This window comes from Ranitomeya variabilis, chromosome 2 (assembly GCF_051348905.1).
Source record: "Ranitomeya variabilis isolate aRanVar5 chromosome 2, aRanVar5.hap1, whole genome shotgun sequence".
Classification (NCBI taxonomy): domain Eukaryota; kingdom Metazoa; phylum Chordata; class Amphibia; order Anura; family Dendrobatidae; genus Ranitomeya; species Ranitomeya variabilis.
Window position 1 is genome coordinate 209605917 of NC_135233.1, and position 22981 is coordinate 209628897.

A 22981-nucleotide genomic window follows, 5' to 3' on the forward strand; every position below is an offset into this window, starting at 1 on the left:
AACTTTTTTTTTTTTTAAAGAAAGTTAAATTATTAGGAGTATATGCAGGGCACTAATAAAACAATATAGACTAGGTAAAATGAGTTTATTTTATGCCTCTGTGTCTTAAGTGGAATCTGTTGTAAGGATTTCACACACCCAAACTTATATGATCAAGAAGCTGTTTCAAAGACAAGTCCAAGATTACTTGGACATGGCCATTCCGATCTTCCATTACTAAGAAACCAGCATTTTAATTCATATCCAAATGAAATGAAGAGCTAGTGCAGACCTGAAGCCTCTGTCACTCCAGCTCTATGTCCTGCCCAGCGCTACCTCCTCCTGCTTGACCGACAGCCTCTATGCTGTGTGATTTCAGGCAAAGGACAGGTCCAGTCCGTTCTTCCATTACTAAGAAATTAGCATTTGATATGCAAATGAGTCTGAAGAGCTTTGAGTAGATCTGAAGCCTCTGTCACTCCAGCTCTATTCCATACCCTGTACCGCCTCCTTCTGCTTGACTGGCAGCCTCTATGCTGTGTGACTTCAGAGAAATGAGCAAAAGCCAAGCAGGAGGCGGGGAATAGAGCTGCAGTGACAGAGGCTTCAGATCTACCATAGCTCTTCAGTCTCATTTGCACATCAATTCAAATGCTGAGTTGTCAGGAATAAAGGAACGGACTGGCCATGTAAAGCTATTGCTGGACTTACATGTTTATGTAAATAGTTTGGGGGGGTGAAATCTGGCTGCAGCTTCTCTTTAAAAGACGGACAGACTTGAGAAAAGTCTATAGCACAAGTAAAACTGATAATGTGATTGTTCGGACTGTGCTGTTCGCAAATGTGCTACATAAACTCACAGTATTACTAAGAGCTATGCAATCTGCTAAATCAACCTTTTTGTAAGAGAACATATAGAACGGCCTGCACATTTTTATACATCAAGAACAACAAGTTTTGGGATAAAAAATAAAAGTGGTTGGTTTGCAAAGAGCAAGGATGGATTTTCACATAAGACAAGCTAAACCCCTCTCCAATAAAAGGGTAAAACCTATAAAATATGTGAATGACCCCACAGGAGGCGACAAATAATAATAACACATTAGGCAATCGGTAACAGTTTTGCTTTACTCCACTTTATCACAAATGCAAAATAACGAATACAAGAAGGACTGTAACAATAAGGAGGAATTAATCAGAGAGCAAAAATGTGAAATCTGCTGAGAGGGATTGCCCCTCAAGGGATAGTCACCAGCCGCAGCATATGGGGTGCGGGAAACAAAACCAACCCTGTGCGACTGCCAGCGCTGGTGCCTGTTACCTAGAAACCAGGGCTCGGGGATCGAAGCGGAGCAACGTGTCACAAAGGAGCACAGAGCAAGTGACAGCAGAGCTTACAACAGCATCAAAGTGACTGCGCTCGCTCATCACTGCTCGCCTCCTTATTGTCCTATCCTTCATGCTGACTCAAGCAGGAAATTTGCAGAAACCTTCACAAAAATTGGGAATACTGAATCAAATGATTGTGAGCCACCGATATAAACTGTATTATGTCCGCATCATATTTCATAAAGTAGCAGATGTTTATAAAGCACAGAAATTCACATCCGTCCCTGGGACTATCCAAAACTCTAAGCAGGAGTGGATATTTTTGGGTGGGGTCTACTTAAACACCACCCTCTTCATCGCAGGACATGTCCCATGTTCCAGGACTGTTTCCAAAAATTCAGGACAGTCTTTGCTGCTGTATGGAACAGTTGCTAACAGCCAAGGCAATGGTATATATCATTGGAAAAGTTATAGAAATTTCTTTGTGCAGAGTGACAAGCTAGGCCTGGCATGTCAGAGTGAGAAGACTTATAGGCCATGCAATGCTCCTCCGGGAATTGAAATATGCAAATTGCCTCTTCAGAGAGGAAGAGGACTAAAACCATGGTTTGACTTTTATCCTAAATCATATGACAAGGCTCGTTAAAGGGTCGATACTGACTTTTAGGATTGCCACCTTCAAGAAGTGGCACTAGAGTTCGAGTCCTCTTCCTCTCTGGTGAGGAAATTTGCATATTTAATTTTTCAGAGGAGCATACGAGGCATATCAGTCTCCTCACTGTGATATGCCTGGCCTGGCTTGTCACTATCCACAGGGAGAAACGTTACCACTTAGATCCCAGTCTTAAGCATCTCACCTGGCCAAATCAGTTCTCATACTTTGCACTGACGAGGGGCAATATCCCAAAACACCATGTCTGCAAATTGAGATTCTGGTTTGGCTTTTATCCTAAGTCATGTGACAAGGCTCGTTAAAGGGTCGATATTGACTTTTAGGATTGCTACTTCCTGTAGGTGGCACTAGAGTTCTAGTTCTCTTGCTCTCTGAAGAGGCAATTTGCATACAAAAGTTATATAAAAAGGGTCTACCAGGGGTGCAACTATTTTGGCTTCAGGGGTTACAATCGCACCTGGGCAAAGAAGCTTAAGGGGGCCCAAAACGATTCTTTGGCCCATATGGGAATAATACTATTAAAGACCTCTGATTGTCAGTCTTTGGGAGATTTTGCATTGGGGCATGAACATTGATACTTGAAAGTTGCTTTCCTGTGAGGCATCAATCCCAATTTTGCAGTCAAAGTGACAAAGGAGTCTTTACTTAAAGCTATTGTCCAGTCCAAAATGATAAGTCTGCAGTCACTCTGTGTGACTGCAGACTTGTGAATCCCCCCAGCACACGCACTGTGCGCTGCAGGGCTTCGCTGCTATCTGCCTTGTCAATGGCAGTGAAGTATGTGATATACACACTCCCAGGCAGAACCCGTCTAGTGGGTGCGGCCACGCTCCATACAAGTGTATTGAGGGAGTATATAACGCTTTTCTGCTCAGCCAACTAACAACATCAAAGGCAACTCTGTAAGGCTAAGTGCACATTGAGCCTTTTTGCTGATTTTATGGAGCAGAAACTGAGGGCAAACTTATGGTTTTTGAGGAGTTTTGAGATTTGGTTGGGGGATTTGGAAAGTTACCGCTCAGTTTCCACTACAAAAACTTCAACAAAAAGACTTAGTGTGCACATGCCCTATAAGTCAGATAAAAACACATAAGGAATCTTTGTAATTCATAATTCAGTTCTTTATGAATGAGGATATGAGATTTGGTCACCCTCTTGGCAGAGTGGATGAAAACTTCCACATTTCTACGTGGCAGTATTTTTAGCAGTTATTGAAATTCTGCAACAGCTTAACCAGCTCATGAGTAGCAGTTTTTAGTGTTACTTTAAATCCCCCTGTTCCCTTTAACATTCCGCCTATTTTTAATTTTTTTTAATCCTCGATAAGGTTCCAGAGAGATGAACCTTTTTATTTTGTTCTAATTTTTATGGTCTTTAACAGGGGGACGTGGCTCAGAGTAATAATGCAGATCAGACTAAAGACACGCCCCAGAGGATCCTGTGAGCCACGCCCTCTAGGCACAGACCTTAAAAATCAAGTTTGTAAGTATTAAAGAATGACGGATTAAAAAAAAAAACAGACAATAAAAGGGAGCGGCCATAATAAAATAAGAGCAAATATTGGCCACTTTTAACCTGGTGACAGGTTCTCTTTAAAGCCAAAATAAGAAATAGGCAGAGGAGTCTGCTCCACTCATTATATAAAGGACTATAAAAAATAAACACATTGCATCTCTTACAGGCAATGGCACTTACTAAGTTCTTAATGGTCAATGGGTCCGCCATTATGGTGTAGGATTTTACCACCACCACATTCGTTGTATGACATATGGGCTTGCTTCTGCTTTTTCCTTCTGGACTGTGGACTATTCTACATCTATTCTCACAATCCTATAAGAAGGCCAACCAGAGCTTCGCCCCTTCTCTTCAAGGCCCCATAGCAGCTGCATGGTTTGCAACTATGATCAGTTTGCTTTTGCCAACAGGAGTAGTTACTCCAGAAAACTGGATGTCTGAATATAGGCTGACATTGGTTAGCCATGTGTCTGCTGTGTAGTCGCAGGTATGTCTCAGGAGGATGACCCGACGTATACTTTCACAAAATGTCTCTAGATTTCCCTGAAAAGAAAAGGGTACCGGAAAACCACATTTAATCCAGCCAAAAAAATTATACTGACATATGATGTAATAGATGTGAAAACTATTTTGCCCTTCCCTGGGTAAACTGGGCCCTAAGTAAATTTGAGATATTTGCCAGGAGCTCTTCCCGGTGAGTCCACAATGCGCATCTTGAAGACTCAAATTTGACATTTTCTCTATAAATAACCTATGATGATTGCTTCTAGCAGGGCTTGTCGTTTTGTTGGTGACCCCCACAGGTACGTCACCACTTCCCGGCTGGATATCGGTGGTCTTCTCCTTTTGACATAAATCAAGTGTTGATCCATTTGCAGGAAGAAGAATCTTCCCATCACTAATTGAGACGGTGTGAAGGAGAAGTGAGCTAATGTGTCTGATAGCGCTGCGCTCTCCTATGTGACTGGCTGGATGACTCTTGTTTAACGAGTGGCGGCTGATAATGGGATAGTTATTTATTCCAGGAGGTATGGAAAAGAGCACAAAGATGAAGTACTTCTGGGCACGACACAACATACGCCTAAAGCAAAAGGGAAACCGGTCTAATAAATTAAACATCAGCCAGAAAGGGGACTTCTCTTCTGGTGGCAAATAATGAATTATCAATGGTAACTGAATGGATGATCTTCGCTTCATTATTTCCCAAACCGCCTCCATTGTTCGCAAAACAAGCAATATCAATCTAATAACCTGCCCAATGGAGTGGAAATGAAAAACGGGTCACTTTAACTGTTTCTGGCCTGAACCACCTGTGCCAGGAAATACAGATGAGTTTGTATTATAATAAGGTTGACACAACGTTGTAATATAGGGATTGTCTGGTATAACTCTACTGATCCATGGCAAGATAGCAGGGATGGGAAGAATTTCCCCAAAACAACTATGGATGTCTTTTAGATATCGAGGACTTCACTGTGCCGGCAGTCTCCATGTGTCGGGAGTCTCCATGTGCGGAAAGTCTCCATGTGCGGAAAGAAGGCTCCAGATGCCTAAATATCAAGGGTTTTCCAGTTGCTCAGACATCCATAGTGCATCCACAGGATGAGCCATAAATGTTCCAGTAGTGGGATCTCCAACTATCTCGACAATGGATCCACGAAGAAGAGGTGGGCACATATACACAACTATCCTTGTAGTTGGATCCAACTCTGGGACCTGCATCTGACACAATGCATTTTCTACTGGGATCTGTGCACCAAGCAGAATAAAGAGAGGTCGTACATACACGTCTTTACACTTATTAGTATAGAAGTTACAGAAAATTGCCGACATGCAGGTCTCTGCTTTCTGCCATTAATGGGAATCTTGTCACCCCAAAATTGACCTATAAACTAAGCCCACCGGCATCAGGGGCTTATCTACAGCATTCTGTAATGCTGTAGATAAGCCCCAGAAAGCCCCAGATGTATCCTGAAAGATAAGAAAAACAGGTTAGATTATACTCACCCAGGAGCGGTCCCAGTTCAGGTCCTATGGGAGTCACGGTCCAGGTACGGCGCCTCCCATCTTCATGCGATCACGTCCTCTTCTTGTCTTCCTGCCGCAGCTCCTGCGCAGGCGTACTGATTTGCCCTGTTGAGGGCAGAGCAAAGTACTGCAGTGCACAGGCGATGGGCCTCTCTGACCTTTCCCGATGCCTGCGCACTGCAGTACTTTGCTCTGCCCTCAACAGGGCAGACAAAGTACGCCTGCACAGGAGCCGCGGCAGGAAGACAAGAAGAGGACGTGATCGCATGAAGATGGGAGGCGCCGGACCCGGACCGAGACTCCCATCGGACCCGAACCGGGACCGCCCCTGGGTGAGTATAATATAACGTGATTTTCTTACCTTTCAGGATACATCGGGGGCTTATCTACAGCATTACAGAATGCTGTAGATAAGCCCCTGATGCCGGTAGCCTTAGTTTATAGGCCAATTTTGGGGTGACAGATTCCCTTTTACGTAATTTTCAATTCATATGCCATTAATGTCTGAGATGGGACAACCCCTTAATTTTCTCACTTATATAGCGCCATTATTCCACAGCATTTCACAGAATTTGTCATCGCTGTCCCCATCGGGGCTCACAATCCAGAGTCCTTATCACGGTCTTTGGAGTATAGAGGGGAACCAAAGAACCCAGGGGAAACCCACTACAAACTCCTTGTAGATGTTGTGCTTTGTGGGATTTGCAACCAGGACCTTAGTGCTGAAAAGTTGCAGTGTTATCCCCTTAAAAAGGATCCATGAGCCCTCCATTCACCTGCCTTTATTTGGCAGGTATATTTTGGTGATTCTGTTTTTTTTTGTGTCTGTGTGACATAGGGCAGAAGACTGTGCTATTCCATTCAAAGAAATCCACACACAAGAAGAAAAACTATACTGCACGGTATACCGTAATTTTCTTTTGTCTAAGGGATCATTGAGACATCAGATTTTTTTTTTCCGCTTTTTTTTTTTTTTTCCTACAGACAGCACTCATACCTATAACAGTGAATGAGTCCATTAACAAGCCTGTGAGTGAAGTTTCCCGGACTGGGAAGTCCACGCAAATTGCGACGATGTGTCCGATATTGAACGAAGTGTCTTATAAAAATTAATAATGCAAGTCTATGGGTCCGTGAAAAAAAATCAGACCGCACTCGGATGACATCTGATCTGGTTTGTTTTTTAGCTATGAGAAGGTTAGGAAACTCCAACCCCCCCCCCCCCCCCTGATGAAACACAGATGACACTGATGGAAATAATTGGTGAAACTTGGTCCATTGTTCTTGTACGTGAAAAAACTGAATGAGCCCTAAAGTTAAGTTTGGGTGCAGGAGCTGCCAACAGTGGTTGTTGTGCAAGCAGGCTGAAAATATGCCCGTGAACTGAACCTAAGGGTGACCAATGCCACAGAATGGCTCACTTGACTGGTGTCCATTGAACATACAAGATGCAAACTTTTGGTGATATACAATAAACAGCCTACAGCTCCGATTCATCAAGATTAGAAGAGTTTTGTTTGCCAGTCTTAAGGAAATCTGCACTGGAGAAAGACGTGCCAAACTCATTTAGGCTACTTTCACACTAGCGTCATGCACTGCACGTCGCTATGCGTCGTTTTATAGAAAAACCGCTTCCTGCAAAAGTGCTTGCAGGATGCGTTTTTTCTCCATAGACTTGTATTAGCGACGGATCGCGACAGATTGCCACACGTCGCAACCGTCGTGCGATGGTTGCGTCGTGTTGCGTCGGTCTGTCGCCACCAAAAAACGTTGCATGTAACGTTTTTTGGTGTGTCGAGAACGTCTTTTCCGACCGTGCCTGCGCGGCCGGAACTCTGCCCCCGTACCTCACAATGGGGCAGCGGATGCGTTGAAAAACTGCATCTGCTGCCCCCATTGTGCGGCGCTTGCACAGTATGCGTCGGTACGTCACAACGTCGCATTGCGACGTGCTTTGTACGACGCAAGTGTGAAAGTAGCCTACGAGGTGCATCTTTCAACTTTCGCTCCCCAAAACCCAAAATATACTCCAGGCAAGGGATTGTGCACATTAATTGTAAATTCTACCAATTTTGTGGCATGATTTATCTCGGCACTCGAGTTCTGCCCACTTTCTAAAAAGTAAGTGGAACTCTCTGAGGCAGGTGTAAGAACGCGGAGATATTCAAAACTTTATGTTGAACAAATTATTTTCCAAAATTTTAAGAATGTTTTTGCCAGAATTCTGTCGAAAACAGCATGATGAATTGGGGCCCGTGTGTGCTGAATGCCACTTGGTGGTATACACCCTTCCGAAAATTCTACCGATGGAAAACTTTGAAGCAAGCTGCAGATGCAGTATGACAGGAGCATTACACATTGTGGATGTTTCCAGCCAAGACAGGTGAACAAAGAGCTCCGAGACCGATTCGTAGCCTGGATACGGCAATATAAAAAGTGAACGCCCAAACACATGAGAGTTAAAAAGTCAAAAAACAACTCAACTCTTGCATCTGCCAAGTACAAAGCTGCGATAGAAGTATTTCGCTGCCCTCATCTCGCCCTGACCTACCTGATAGCACCACTCTGAACGAATCACTGGAGATAAACCCTCCAATACTTTGTTCTCCTGGCTCCATACCCCAGCTCCATCATATCTTGTAGGGAATAAGTGCTCAGACAAACAACACTTTAGTGTAATGAATGACTGTGTAATCTGAAGATGTGGAAGCTGCAGCCAGATGTTTAACATCACACTTCTGTGGCGGAACAGCAAGTCCTCCTTTGACAGCTTGCAATCTTCACCTCTCGTTACTCTGCATTTACACACTTAGGGGGTACACAGAGAGCGGGTGGGTGTAGGGTGGTGGGGGTTCTGCTCCCACAATGCTGCATCAAGCTAATTAAGTGTTCAGGAGCTCAGATTACCACAAGTGGGTGAATGCTAATTCTTACAAATGGATCGACCTCTTGAATGATTCACTAATGTTTGATTTAGGCGTTATTTACGTTGTGCGAAAATTCACATTTAGCAGAAAGAACAGACGTAGAAACTGTTACAGGGAGCAAAAATAGTAGTGTCAGAGTCATATATAGAGATGGGAAAAGACACCGGGGCGCACGTAAGAAAGTGTTGATAATAGTGATGAGCCAACGTGATCGGATGAGATGTTATCTGAGCATGCGCAGGTGCTAACTAAGAGTTCGAGTCCCCGCGAATGCATGTCTCGCGGATATTCGACAGCTGCAACACATGCACGGATTTCCAGTTTGTTAGGCAATCCTAACATGTGTTCTGGCTGTTGAACAGCCGTGGGGCTCATACATATTATTTGGGCACACCAAAGTCACTCAGCGCCCGAGCATGCTCAGAAAATGCCTTATCCCAGCACACTCGCTTTTCACTGCTTGGTAACAACAGTTCTATAAGTGCTGCTAGGTTACAGACAGTTGTTATCATGTGCCCCTAACTATCTACATTTCTCTTCCGTTTGATCCTCTTCGGGATAACTCTGTATTAGAAAGATTAATTCCCCACGGTAAAAGCAAAGCTTTTTGGGAAGTTAATCTGTACAATACAATAAAGTGCACCCATAGAGAATCCTATGGGTGAAGTATATCAGCTACATACAAACTGGAGGGTGTACAGAGAAGTAATGTGCCCTTATAAGTGTGCTGGACCGTTCACAGCAATGAGTAATGTCATGGTTTGTTTTTTTGCTGTACTGTATATAATAATTTATTTGTATGATACGTTTACACGGATCGACCAATGGCATTCAATGACAGCTGATTGATGATCACTTAATAAAACGTTTACAAAGGCCGACCGTGGTAAATAAGGCACAATGGAAAATTTGCAATCGATTGTTCAGAGCGTATAGTCTGTCATTGCTCTCGGCAGCGCTAGTCCTGTTTACACAGGACAATGTGCTGCCGATAACTTTTGTGCAGTAAAAAAAAAAAACATTGAAAGAGTGCAATCACTTTCATTAGCCTCCATAGTATAAGGTTAGGGTCACGCGACAGTATTTTCTTTCATCTGAGAGAATTGGGTCGATTGCGCTAATCATACTCTTATCAGAGAAAAAAAACATTTTTTTGCCATCTTCTCCATTCTGCCAGTCTGGTAAAATCTTACTGCAATTGGATATCATCGGACGACACTTATTGACTTGCATGGCCGAGCGCAATCCAAATGTTAAATGCTACCATTTTTTCCTAGGACAGGCTCTGTTAGAGGAAAAAATTGCACATGCCCACAGACCCATAGACTAACGTTGGTCTGAGTGTGATCACGCTCGAATCAAAAATAAGGTCATCTGTAAGAGACCCTAGACTATGTTCACATCATGCTGGTTGTAAAATGTATGAACCTAAAAGCTCCTGGAGCATTACGTGGCCATTGATCTAACAAAGGCCGAATGAGTCTCTTGTAGGATTGACAATGACACCAGTCTAGAGGTGGGAAATTGTAGGCAGCAAGTGATCAGCCAGTTCTTAGTTCATGTATGGGGAAACCAGAAGAACAGGCAAATATTAGGATCTGAGCATTTGTGACAAGGCCAAATTGTGATGGGTCGGAGAATCTCCATAACTGTAGGTCTTGTGTTTATGGTATGTGATGGTTATTAAAGCAGTCCAGGAAAGGACAACCGGTGACCCAGTGACAGGGAGCATAGCTTATTGACGCACACTTGGAGCAATGGCCTGGCCATCTGCTGCAAAAGCTCCTGAGAAAGTTCCCGTTGGCAATCACAGAATAGCGAAACGCAGACTGGACCTATATCGCCATACACCAGTCTTAAAGCATTTTGCTTTGAAAAGCTCCATAAAAATCTATTTAAAAAAAATCATAGTAATCTGTTATTAGTAAGAAAATGTGCTAAATCTTCATTCTGATGCTTCATCTGTGGCATTTTACACAAATATTCCTAACAATCAATCATGCTCTATCTACATACAATTCTTACAAAAATTTCCAAGACCTGCAAATATTTGAAAAAAAATGTGCACACTTTGACATGTTACCTTCAGTACCATTACCAGGAGAGCGTATTAATCTGACCAAACCCAGAAGGTGTCCTTTTCTCCAGAAGACGCACTACTGAAAGTAAAGGCCCCGTCTCACTAAGCGATTTACCAACGATCACGACCAGCGATATGACCTGGCCGTGATCGTTGGTAAGTCGCTGTGTGGTCGCTGGGGAGCTGTCACACAGACCGCTCTCCCCAGCGACCAACGATCAGGGGAACGACTTCGGCATCGTTGAAACTGTCTTCAACGATGCCGAAGTCCCCCTGCAGCACCCGGGTAACCAGGGTAAACATCGGGTTACTAAGCGCAGGGCCGCGCTTAGTAACCCGATGTTTACCCTGGTTACCAAAAAAAACAAACACTACATACTCGCCTTTCGGTGTCCAGGTCCCTTGCCGTCTGCTTCCTGCTCTGACTGAGCCGCCGTACTGTGAGAGCAGAGCGCAGCGGTGACGTCACTGCTGTGCTCTCACTTCTCACTGTACGGCCGGGAGTCAGTGAGAGCAGGAAGCAGACGGCAAGGGACACCGAAAGGCGAGTATGTACTGTTTGTTTTTTTTTGTAACCAGGGTAAACATCGGGTTACTAAGCGCGGCCCTGCGCTTAGTAACCCGATGTTTACCCTGGTTACCAGTGAAGACATCGCTGGATCGCTGTCACACACACCGATTCAGCGATGTCAGCGGGGCCTCAACGACCAAAAAAAGGTCCAGGCCATTCTGACACGACCAGCGATCTCGCAGCAGGGGCCTGATCGCTGGTACGTGTCACACATAGCGAGATCGCTATGGAGGTCGCTGTTGCGTCACAAAACTTGTGACTCAGCAGCGATCTCGCTAGCGATCTCGCTATGTGAGACGGGGCCTTAAGGCAGGATTATAAGATTGTAATCTTTGGAGTGCAGGGACCTCTCTACTGTTTCACTGTTTATTTGCTTTATTTGTTATTTTACTTTTTTGTTGTCATTTCCATAATTGTAGATAAGATGGACCAAGTATCAGCTCCTACCACCACCTCTGGTGAAACCAACAAAGGCTTCATTACACATCAGATTAAAGTCAGACCAACATCCCTCCCCAACCAACTGATGTGTATGGAAGGGACCTTGGACTTCTCCTCGACAGAAAAGGATCCATTTGTTTCACCTACAGATTTATTTATTTAACAGCCTTTGGTTTGATTTTGAGCCAGGCCATTTGATGAACACTCTGTAGGAAGATCGATCTTGTGCAAGCCTAGATAGGTCCACCAGGGTCTTCTCCGCCATTATCTTGATAGTATCAAGCCATCGAACTGCTGGTCTTCCTCTTGGCCTTGTTCCTTCCATTCTTCCTACCACGATAAGACACCTATAAAGCTGGCTTACACAGGTTTTTCAAAGGGAAGAATTGCGCATATCTAACCACATACTTGAGATAGCAGTGAGTCGATTGACTACCCCTTATGACTCCTTACATATGATTGTTCATGTGCTTTCAACAAGGAGACAGCAGAAAGTCTTATGTCCTCTGAAAAGAACAAGATCCGGAGGTGAAATTCCAACTGCATCCTTCTCTCCCTTGATATTATGTGCCTGGAAAGAGTCTTGAAGCTCCTATACACATCAGAAGGTAGATTGGTCCTGCTCAAACCAGTGGGTTGGGCGAACTTTCATCTAATGGGTCATTCCATGTCAAGTGAACCAATGATTTTTACCTCTATATTTTTAATTCTTTTGAGATTTTCATATTTGGTAATAGTGTGTCAGATAATGCAAAAGGTGAAGAAAAAAAATAATAGTTTTTTTTAATTGATTTTCAAAGTTCGGAAAAAGTGCGGATTTCGGTTTCGAATTTCGCCCTGGTGGCGGCTACTGTACTCTCCCAAAATTGTGAAAATGAAGACGTAGAATTGACTTTTTTGCCTCCTTCTGGTTCAGCGCCGTCCTTTGTGTATCCAAGAAAACCAGACATTTTAAAAGTGAACACAAATCCGATATTAACTCAGGTGGAGCCGAGCACCACGACAGGCCGTCCATACTCTGACACAAAAGGAAACGGCCATTGCTAGTTAGCGCTTATGGGCAAGATTACATTTCACCCACTAGAAGGGACACATTGATGATAGAAGGCCAGTGTGAAAAACTACTATTAATTGTATGATTAGTTCATATTTTAAAGAACGAGGATTTAACTACTGTACTATTCTTCTTAAACACTTCATAAATTACATGTTTAGTGATATAATAGAAAAAAATTGTTACATGTATAAATAGGTGGTAAAAATATTGGTACTTTTAATCTTGTTTGTAACATACAGTTATATGAAAAAGTTTGGGCACCCCTATAAATCTTAAGCTTAATGTTTTATAAAAATTGTTGTTTTTTTTTTGCAACAGCTATTTCAGTTTCATATATCTAATAACTGTTGGACACAGTAATGTTTCTACCTTGAAATTAGGTTTATTGTACTAACAGAAAATGTGCAATCTGCATTCAAACAATATTTGACAGGTGCATAAGTATGGGCACCTCACCAGAAAAGTGACATTAATATTTAGTAGATCCTCCTTTTGCAAAAATAACAGCCTCTAGTCGATCCTGTAGCTTTTAATGAGTTCCTGGATCCTGGATGAAGGTATTTTTGACCATTCCTCTTTACAAAACAATTCCAGTTCAGTTAAGTTTGATGGTCGCCGAGCATGGACAGCCCTTTTCAAATGATCCCACAGATGTTCAATGATATTCAGGTCTGGGGACTGGGATGGCCATTCCAGAACAGTGTAATTGTTCCTCTGCATGAATGCCTGAGTAGATTTGGAGCGGTGTTTTGAATCATTGTCTTGCTGAAAGATCCATCCCCTGCGTAACTTCAACTTTGTCACTGATTCATGAACATTATTGTCAAGAATCTGCTGATACTGAGAGGAATCCATGCGTCCCTCAAATTTAACAAGATTCCCAGTGCCGGCATTGGCCACACAGCCCCAAAGCATGATGGAACCTCCACCAAATTTTACTGTGGGTAGCAAGTGTTTTTCTTGGAATGCTGTGTTTTTTGGCCACCATGCATAACGCCTTTTTGTATGACCAAACAACTCAATCTTGGTTTCATCAGTCCACAGGACCTTCTTCCAAAAAGAAATTGGCTTCTCCAAATGTGCTTTTGCATACCTCAGCCGACTCTGTTTGTGGCGTGCTTGCAGAAACGGCTTCTTTCGCATCACTCTCCCATACAGCTTCTCCTTCTGCAAAGTGCGTTGTATAGTTGACCGATGCACAGTGACACCATCTGCGGCAAGTTGATGCTGCAGCTCTCTGGATGTGGTCTGAGGATTGTCCTTGACTGATCTCACCATTCTTCTTCTCTGCCTTTCTGATGTTTTTCTTGGCCTGCCACTTCTGGCCTTAACAAGAACTGTACCTGTGTTCTTCCATTTCCTTACTATGTTCCTCACAGTGGAGATTGACAGGTTAAATCTCTGAGACAGCTTTTTGTATCCTTCCCCTGAACAACTATGTTGAATAATCTTTGTTTTCAGATCATTTGACAGTTGTTTTGAGGAGTCCATGATGCCACTCTTCAGAGGAGATTCAAACAGGAGAACAACTTGCAAGTGGCCACTCTAAGTAGCTTTTCTCATGATTGCATACACCTGGCTATGAAGTTCAAAGCTCAATGAGGATACAAAACCAAAAAAAGTGCTTTAGTAAGTCAGTAAAAAGTAGGTAGGAGTATTTAAAACAAGAAAATGATAAGGGTGCCCATAATTTTGTTTGAATGCAGATTGCACATTTTCTGTTAGTACAATAAACCTCATTTCAAGGCAGAAACATTACTGAGTCCAACAGTTATTAGATATATGAAACTGAAATAGCTGTTGCAAAAAAAACAATTTTTATAAAACATTAAGCTTAAGATTAATAGGGGTGCCCAAACTTTTTCATGTAACTGTATAATTAGGATGAGGCAGTATTTAGAACATCACACTTGAGGATGTGATCACCTTTTTTCTTTTGGCTTGTTCAATGCATTCAAGTTGAAAATGCTGAGCAAGTTGTGTTATGATGATTAAGATGTATTTATTCTGGCACTTCGGTATTTGTTTTTTTGTGTTTCTTTATTGTTGCTTATAAGGCTATGTGCACACGTTGCGGATTGGGGTGCAGAATTTTCCACACAAAATTCATCTCCTGGCAGAAAACGCAGTAAATCACTTTGCGGAACTGCAGCGTTTCTGCGCGGAAAAATCCGCTGCGGATCCGCACTAAATCCGCATCGTGTGCACACAGCCTAAATGTTGAATTCAATAAGTTGTAATTTGAAAAGAAAAAGGTAAGAAACTCACACAAACATAAAATCAGATGATTCAAGGCTTAAAAAAAAATAAAAGTTTGATAGGTCCCAAGTTGAATCCTGTACAAATATAATCAAGAACACAAGTAACACACATGCATGTTTTCACAATTTTAAAACATACGTTTTTTTTCACAGTTGCGCATCAAAATTTTGAATTTGATTTCTCTAAAACCAAATATAAAGAAACATAGTCTTATGACATATCAAATGAAAGCTGGCACCGTTCTGAGAACAATGATGAGAACTCTTTATCTTAATTCTAGCCAGAGATATGATAAAAAATGTAAAGCCATACCAGGCCAAAATCCACGCTTTTTTCAAAACTTTAGAAATCTGTCAAAAATGAACTGATGAAGAAAAAAATTCAAAAGTTTTAATTTGTAATGAACTAAAGTTGTACTTCATAAAAACAAAAAAAAAATCTAAAGACGTCAGGTAAAAAAAAATATTCATATTTGGATCACTTGATATGGAATGACCCGAATGTGTATGTGGGCCTTAAAGGTAATCTGTCTCCAGGTTTTGCTATGTAATCTGAGAGCAGCATAATGTAGGTGAGACCCTGATTGCAGCAATGTGTCACTTGTTTTTCTTGTTGCTGCTGTTTTAATAAACATGTGTTTTCTCTGCTGCAGATCTAGCAGTTCTCTAAATGTGGAGTTGTGTATAACCCTTCCCAAAACACTGATTGGCAGCATCTTGTGTACACTGTGCATAGGCAGAAAGCTGCCTTTCAGTGGTGAAGACAGGGTTATACAGAGATCATGAATATGAAAGACTACATGGCACGAGACAACTAGTCCTCTAGTGATAATGTCTCGCAGATAAAACTGTAATTTTATCAAAACTATAGCAAGCAGCCCAGTAAGTGACACATCGCTGAGAATGTGCATGGTGTGCTGATAAGGACAGATTGCCTTCTATCAAGTGTAATGAAAATTGGGATAATGGCTACCATCACTGCTAGTACTACTGTGTAACCACAAAAAGCTGACAACTGGTTATCTGCTGCTGTGGTTCTGTGCAAAGTTTACACGAAAATACAGAACTATCTGAGATGGATATTTCCATGACCTCTACTAACCCCTATATGCTAGGTACAGGGTTATCATTAAAGGGAACCTGTCACATGATCCAGGTTCCCCAAATCAAATATATGGTTTTACTCTGAATCGTATTTTAGCAAACACATAGGGGGCGATTCATTAAGACTGACCTACTGTACACCAGTCTTAGTAAACCGCTGCTGGAGTACACTGATGTGACAGCGTGCAATGTCACCAACCTGTAGATTTGTGGAGTAAATATGCAAATTGTCTCCTCAGCGAGATAGAGGGCTTGAACGCTAGCGCCTATTGGAAGTGGCAATCCTAAAAGTCAATATTGATCCTGAAGACACAATTTTGCATATTTAATATTTCAGAAGCGCATTGCATGGCCTTTAAGTCTCCTTACTCCAGAATGTCACTCTCAATAAGGAGAAACATCACCCCTTAGACCCATTGTGGATTAGGTTATGTCACTACACTGGCAAAATTTATGATGTATTTGACAGACGGACATGAACACGCTCTGTCCGGCTAATGTCTCGCCCATGCCATGCCCACATTGGCGTAGCTGGCCGGGACTGGCGTATAAATGACAAAAGTCACAATATTTTTGCACAACTGCAACTGTGACTTATTAAGGTGTTTATGCCACATTTCTGGCAACAGCAGCTTAATGAATTGCCCCTATAGTCTTAAAAGTTTTCGGGAACCATAGGGAGAGCTGTCCGAGGACGACAGGGAGCTTCTACCGCCCTGCTCCAGGTGATTGACAGGTCTCTCCCTATGTACTCACATGAGAGAGACCGGCATGACTCTAGTGACAGATCCGAGACCCTTATAAGCCTTGATATACGTTGTTCACTTCAAGACGGTAATATATAACTAAGGATGTATATAAATGTACGGTAATAATATCAATGGACAAATTTAATTGAATTTCAATTTATAATATAGCATGAAATGTAAAAAAAAAATATTATTTCACATGCTATATTATATCTGTACGTTTCAATGTAGGAACCATGTAATAATGTATTATGTAAAATATAGCAGACTAACTAATATATAATATTCCATGATAAATATTGACAGGTGATGGTAGAGGATAAAAGTTGTACAGACTTGCAAGAATTACAAAACTCTTAACTCAGCCCGAGGACTAGACAGACGGGAACGTCAGTCTTTGAGAAGGTCCTGGTGTCTCTGTCTGTCTGATCACCACACTCCTGTCTCATTTATTTCAGAAAGTTTGCCAGCGAACCCAACATAATCAATGAGGGCCATGTTTCCATCAATACGCTGCGTCTTAAATATATTGAGCGGAGCAGGTTTCAGCACAGTTGCATTGAACGCTCCAAATGTCAAGCCACAATTTGATTATGGGCAGGCTACAACCTTGGGACAAGGAGGCAGGTGGTGAATGTCCCGAGCAAGCGGTGACACTAAGAGGTCATTCCCTCCGGGGACACAGATCATACACTGCACTTTAGATGGAGACACTTGCTATGGATCCATTTGTTCCTTCATCATTAAGAGATTTTATCATTTACAAAAACAAAACTTTCAGATAAAAAGATCTTCAGGCCAAGTATCGAGACATTGCCTTATTGCAAGATTGTACAAAAAAAAATAAACATCCACTGGATTCATAAAATATAATAATCCTCAACAAAATCATCATCTTTTTATAGCTCTACGGGGGCAAATCTACTCCTGCTGATAGCTAGCATAGACTTTACTTTCTTTTGTAAACTGCCCAAAATGTGGGCACCATTTAGAATTTTAGAAAAGTGCATCTTGCTCCGGCGAAAATCAGAAGAATGAAGTATGAATCGCCAGTTTTAGTGCATCTACCTACCTATAATTCTACCAGTTGATAGCTCTAAGTAAAGATTATGGTCCTTGGATATCTATTGATTACCAAAACAAGGGATAAGCTGTCCCCCATGGCCATCGCAGAGGGACGTTGCACAAAGGATTGGCCAAGCATGTGCATGTTCCAAGACGTACACAAATCTATTCGAGACAAGTAAAAAGTCTTAATTTAACTGTTTCCATGGATCCCATATAAGGAATGGCATATGATCCAATCTAGAGATGTGCCAATTAATATCCAGGACCCGATACATCAGTCACATCGGCAACCTATGGCCACTGGATGGCAGCTTTGAGAACTGCTTCCTACCTCCTGGCAATCATTGCTCTTCTATTGATTAGCCAGCCTGGTGTGAAGTCACATGTGTCTTGCAACAGGCTGGCTAATAATAATAATAATAATAATAATGATAAAAAAAAGAGTCAGGGATGCCGCCAGGCAAGTGGCAGTTCTCAGGCCTCACGTTAAGCAGCCATACAGTAAATAACTGATGTGGCCAATCGACCTGGTCCTTAGACTGAATTAGCTTGGACAATATAAATAACCTTGTAGGTATCCGATGAACTGACATCTCTTTTGTCTTGTGGGTTCTGCTTTTGTGACTGGGAGACTTTTTAGGGCCCCCTAAAAAGCCTCACAGGTGACCTCTTCTTGCTCAGAGTTGCAACTAGGTGCCAAGCAATGCTGCTGCCCTTCTGCTCCCTACCATGGGGATGCAGAAGGGATTTATGCTAGCAAAGATGAAATTGATTTTATTTTTAGGGGAAGATGGAAAAAAAACCAATGCATTATGATGAGCTTTTGGTTGCGCTGATGGAGGATTGCTTTTTCTTGCTGCAAATTGCATAAGATCTAGAGCTAGGGTGGGAAAGGTTTACAAAATAGCTAGTATTTTTATTTATTTTACTAACTTATACAGCAATATTAAAGGGGTGGTCTATCTATTTAATGTACCGTGATGCCTGTATTGGTTGCTGGGTTGGTCTCTTCTCTCTCAGCTCACCACGGTCTCTATTTTTTCTAAGTGCAGTGACACTTCACTCTCTTGCTGCCTTGTCACTTCTCATTAAACCAGATGAGGACGCGCACTGCCACTGAGCAATGAAATGCATATAGTACAGTGAGCAAGGAGTGCATACTGAGCATGCGTTGGAACTGACAATGGACACATGCTAAGTAGAGAATGGACCTAGCCTAGCCCCTGGAATGGATATCACTGATGAAGATTTGTTTCAGGGTGGATGAGCTGCCACTTCCCCTTTCAGTATCCCATCATGCACTGGAGATTTTCAATTGAAGTATCATCAGAACAGAAGTTGAAAAAAAAAAATTAAGAAGATGAATGAAGAGGGAACGGTAGGGAATATTTAATTTAAACTGTATTAGAAAATTGATTTTTACATTAAATAGACATTTAGGATTAAATTCAAGATTGGTTTCGGAACATCCCTTTTAATTCCACAGCACTTTGCAGACATCATCACTGTACCCATTGGGGCTCACAAAATAAATTCACTATCAGTATGACTTTGGAGAGTGGGAGGAAACCGGAGAACCTGGAGGAAACCCACGCAAGCATGGGGAGAACATACAAACTCCTTGCAGAGGTTGTCCATGGTGGGATTTGAACCAACTGAGTGCTAAGCACTGAGCCACTTTGCTGCCCAAAAATGCAATTATATACACACAGTGGCATGTAAAGGTTTGGGCATCCCGGATAAAAATTACTGTTATTGCGAACAGTTAAGAAAGTAGAAGATTAAATTATGTCTAAAAAGGCCTAAAGTTACAGATGACATTTCATTTGCATTTTAAGCAAAATATATATATATTTTCATCTTTTACATTTTAAAAATTACAAATGCATGATGCATTTAAGAAGCTTTTACATACATGTACTACTGTACATGCCAAACATACAGCCTGAACTTAGGAAAAGGAAAAATATAGACACCCTCCCTCACTGTATCCTGACATATACATGAACTGACAAATCTTATCTAACAGGGTAGTCCTATTATAATCTAAGGATACATTCGGAGTAAAGCCTTGCCGATGTATAAGGCTAAAGAAGGGGTCGGAGCTGTACTTGTAGGAAGAGGGCCACATGATGATGATTGGGCCAAGAGGGAAAAGGAAGTTTGAATTGGGGCTATGAGATTGGATCACTAAAGGGAGGGGGGGGACAGTAACGAGGAATATAAAAGGAAAAGTGAGAGAAAGGGAGACATTTTTGTGGGAATCCCAGAGAGAAGAGTCCATCCCACACCCTACCTCACCTGCTCACTGGATCATGATGGCTACTCTGGAGGCCCTCTTGAGCCAGCTGAGAGCTGTGGCAGGTGTGAGAGGTGAGGCCTGGCTGGAGGAGCAGTTGTCCGTGCTGTCCAGAGGAGTAGTGCCACAGCATCTTTCTGAAGGGTCAAGTCGGTGGCATAGGAGGATGAGGATGCCGGAAAGGTTAAGCCCCGACGTGACCCCTTGCTCAAAACATCAGCTCAGGAGCCCCTCTGGGCAGCGGGCACCTGAACACTGAATCTGGATGGCGCCCGCGGCCTGGCAGGAACCCTAGCAGCCAGCCCGGGGCTGTGGGAGGAAGTAAGCTGTGACACGAGCAGGCCACACAGCTTTCTTCTTCTGGGAGGTCAGAAGTGACTGCTGCAACCGCAGGCCATACCGGTGACGTTCCTGTTACAGGGCCTGCTTGTCAAGTTATGGAGGGCAACATCTGGTGCCAGATACAAGCGTTGGAAGGACGGATGGTGCTGGATCCAGACGACAAGAGGAACGAAGGCAGGTGGCGGGTCCTGGCGTTGATGTGCCTGGTGTAGGGTCTGCAGATGACATCATAGCCAGTGGAGAAGAGATTGGGAGCAGGAAAAAGAAAGACAGGCTATGGTGAGAGCTCGTCAGCCAGGCAAAAGGTGTGGGAATGGGCAGTAGTACGCTGGCCTGGATAACAAAGAGACAGCAATTGGATTACAAATACCTTGGCCTCTGCAGAGGTGAGGGTCGAGAGGAAGACAGGAGTGGGAGAGAGCCATAAGGACCGAGAGCGCCTATTGTAGAACAGCTGGATTTTGGATCTGCAGCTGTCAGGTGTCAGGACTCTGAACATTTTTTACCTTTTTTGCATTACTGCCCTTTTCCAAGATGGGGTCTTTGGTCTCATGTGCACTGTGTCTTCCTGCTATAAAACTCCACTCCAGCCTTCAGTCTGTGCTAGAGTATTCTGCCTTGCATCCAGCTCCTGATCTCTGATTACTCCCTGGCTACACACCTGCTCCTGTGAACCTGTGTGGTGATCCTGCTACTCTGCTCTGAGTTCCTGCTGCATACACAAGTTTCCAGTAATCCTCCTTCATCTGCTGCTCGTGTTTACTTCCACCTGCATTTGCTGGACATGTAAGCTGCTGCTGCTTTGCATTAACCTGAGACTATTAACCAGGCCTCCCTGGTTGAGCTAAGATATGATTTGAACTGTCTATAAGCATATCTATCTGGGTCTGGACTAAGACAAGGATTTATTCGTGTCAAGTATCCACAAGAATAACTGTGCTTCATAGACTTTCTGCTTGATTGCATTTTGCTCTGAAGTTTCCTATACACTGCTAAGCTGCGTTTATTATTTGCACCAAGTGTTGTGGACTTGAGTTTCTCTCTGCACCTGTTTGAATCACCATGTGATAATATAGACTTTACCACTTATAAAACGGTGTCCTGTAGTTGTCTTGTTCCACGCAAAGAGTCTCCTGAGTTATCCTGTAATAATTATAGGGGATAACTCAGGAGAGATCTTGAGAAGGATCTTTTTAGGTAAGCATTCTCATTGGCCTTTTTCGGGGCGCTGAGAGTGGGGGAATTAGTGTCATCAAACAAAATTAAATTAGGAGGTTTGCTATGGGAAAATATTTGTTATTCGGACAGAGTAAAGGAGTTTTGGATTGGAAGGTTAAAAACAGATTAGGGTTGCAGTGGCAGAAGACTTTTGTTGGGGCTAGTGGTTCAGGTTTTATTTTCACGATACCAATTTACCGTTGTTATGTGAAAGTGCATGGAGAAGTCGGGCTTGGATTCTTCCTATTTAACATCTCATTCTTTTCAAATAGGTGCGAAGACTGAGGGCCAAACAGAGGCCTTAGACCAGAAGAAATAGAAGGGATAGGGAGGTGGAGCTCTATTTTTTATAAGTCTTATATTTGCCGTTAAAGTGTAGTGGTTGTAGTTGTTGTAAGATAGACATAGTTACATAGTTACATAGTTATTAAGGTTGAAGGAAGACTGTAAGTCCATCTAGTTCAACCCATAGCCTAACCTAACATGCCCTAACATGTTGATCCAGAGGAAGGCAAAAAAAAAACATGTGGCAAAGAGTAACTCCACCATGGGGAAAAAAATTCCTTCCCGACTCCACATACGGCAATCAGACTAGTTCCCTGGATCAAGGCCTTATCAAGGAATCTAGTGTATATACCCTGTAACATTATACTTTTCCAGAAAGGTATCCAGTCCCCTCTTAAATTTAATTAATGAATCACTCATTACAACATCATACGGCAGAGAGTTCCATAGTCTCACTGCTCTTACAGTAAAGAATCCGCGTCTGTTATTATGCTTAAACCTTCTTTCCTCCAGACGTAGAGGATGCCCCCTTGTCCCATGGCTACTTTGTCTATTGCAGATGGTGGCTGGCTATTTGGACATTCTTGCATGCATGGGGGGGACCCGCCGTGCGGAAATCAGACTCAAGGGAAGGCAGCTAGGTTTTCATAGAGATGCCCCGATTGTTAGATGGCTTGGATTTGGAGGTATGGTGTGATCAGGGTTTCACCCGAATTGCATGAGGTGGCACGTTTAGATAGGATGCTGACATTCTAGCTCTGCATGTTGGAGGCAATGACTTAGGTGTAAAAGTGATTACAAAAATGATTAAGGACATTCGTTTTGATCTCCGGAAGTCCTGTCTGGTATCTCCAACAACGATTGCCTGACATAGTGCCTAGAAGAACTTGGCGGGGAGCAAGATCCCAAAAAGGTATTAATAGGGCAAAAGTGAAACTTAATAAAGCTATTTCAGGTTTTGTAGCATGTAATGGGGGGGAGTTAGCGTATGGCCTAATGACTTGGAAAGGGGAAAAGGGATTTTTTGGAGAAGAGATGGGGTGAATCTGAATGTG

The 22981-nt window shown here is 42.6% G+C and overlaps 1 protein-coding gene across 6 annotated transcripts in view; it reads right to left on the reverse strand.

The window, feature by feature from the left end:
* DENND1A (DENN domain containing 1A) overlaps positions 1-22981 on the reverse strand; it is an 851690-nt gene that overhangs the window by 591559 nt on the left and 237150 nt on the right. The gene's annotated exons all lie outside the window — the stretch shown is intronic.